The 1836-nt window shown below is 45.1% G+C and overlaps 1 pseudogene; it reads right to left on the bottom strand.

Moving 5' to 3' along the window:
• Positions 1–1255: 1255 nt before the first annotated feature.
• LOC102244159 lies at positions 1256–1493 on the bottom strand (annotated as a pseudogene).
• Between the last annotated feature and the right edge of the window lie 343 nt (positions 1494–1836).

Genomic DNA, 1836 nt, shown 5'->3' with positions numbered 1-1836 from the left:
TTGGCATAAACTGCTGAGTCACGTCATTATTTGTCAGACTTGATCATGCTGAAGAGAAATACCTGAAATATGAGGAAACAGGACAAACACAGTGCCCATTATTTTTAAAGGCCATTCAAGAGTGGTTATTCAAGAAAGACCAGTTTAACTTCGATATCTACAAATGCACTAGAAAAAAAAAACAGCCAATTTGAAATGATGCTATAGTCAATCCCATTGCCAGTTAAATGGGTACCCACTTTGCTAGCTTAACCCTCCATTGTAAGTCTCTAAATATCACTAATGGTGGCTATGAAGTTGATAGGGAATACTGTTTGGGGTTTGTTTGTTTGTTTGTTTATTTGTTTGTTTTGTAAATCCATCTTTGAAATACAATTTAGAGTTTCTCAACTTGGGCACTATTGACATTTTGGCCCAAATAGTCCTTAGTTACAGGAGCTGCCCTAGGCACTGTAGATGTTTAGCAGTATACCCTGGCCTCCACGAACCAGATGTCAAGTCCCCAAACATTGCCAAATGCCCCATGGGGGTCCAAAAGCTGCCTCTTGTTGAGAACCACTACTTTTAATTATATTCATTTGGTATAACGAACTATAAGGTAACCTGCTTTCTTCCAGCCTTACCAGCCTTTGTGTATGTTCTCAGTAGGCCTTGCTCACACTGATATATAGACTGTCAGGCCTCCTCAAAGCCCCAGAGTCTCACCCTGTTCCTTTTGGGAATCAGAAGGACTGTCCCAAATACATTCTTAAGGAAGTCTTCAGCTACTATTAACACATGGTGATTGCGATTCTTCCCTGGTGTGCCTCAGCCTTCTCCCCATGCCCTGCCCCCTCCTGGTACCTGCAACCTCGTCAGCCATTTGAGGATACCTCCCCAAGACGGTACTGCCTCCAGGAGAGGTGGAAGATATCGGCCGTGATACCTTTGTGCACCTCCTGGGGTCCTCAGTGCGCCAGAACCATTCTGGTCTCTCTGCAGGAGGAACTCTGTGTCCCATGCTCCCTCACCTGGGCATCAAAGAATACTATTTGTGCCTTACCTCCCCACTCCCATCACACAGAAACAGCCTGGAAAAGCTTCCTCTGGGCTCAATGGTTCTCAAACCATTGGATGCACCCAGGTAAGTTCAAGTCCCCAGCAGCTAGCCTAGGTTAGATGCCCGCTGGGCCCCCAGCAGACTGGAAGGGGGAAAAGTTTGGATCTCCTTCCAGGTTAGGGCACAGGGAGGGTCTTAATGGAGAATTTTTAATACTTTAATACAGATCAGCGTGTCTGATTCATTTTGGTTCCTTCACTGCCAAATCTGGGGGCAGGGACTGCTTCAGTTTCTCGGCCTTCTCTTTGTCTGTGATAACCAAGGTATAAAAGTATCTGCTGCATCAGACTTTAAACTTCACACCATCCTTATTTGTCTTGATCTTGACAGATTTGGCATCCTTTCTCCTGGCTGTGAGTAGGAAGACCTTGATTTCCTCAATTTTTCAGGGCATGGTTATGAGGGGCAGAGACCTCACTGCTGGCCCCTCTGATTATCCCCTATTCTCTGTGTACAGCCCAAGAGGCACTTAACAGCCAGTCGCTTGTGAATTTAAAAGGTGAATGCTGACTGCTTTGACCTCTGGTGATTCTCTAAGCTCACCTCCAACCCCACAGCCCTCCTAAAAGCAATGACCATCTATCACATGACTCTGTTCAACGAGTACAGTATACGGTTCAACATCCTGGCAGATTTGGTGGGATCAGACTAAATCTACCCAGGAAGAAAATGTCATTTTGTACTTTCATCCCATCACACAGATAATATTATACGTTTGAAGAAACAATCTACCCAGG

Source organism: Myotis brandtii, unplaced genomic scaffold (genome assembly GCF_000412655.1).
Source record: "Myotis brandtii unplaced genomic scaffold, ASM41265v1 scaffold506, whole genome shotgun sequence".
Lineage (NCBI taxonomy): Eukaryota > Metazoa > Chordata > Mammalia > Chiroptera > Vespertilionidae > Myotis > Myotis brandtii.
This window is presented reverse-complemented; position numbering and strand designations above follow the sequence as displayed.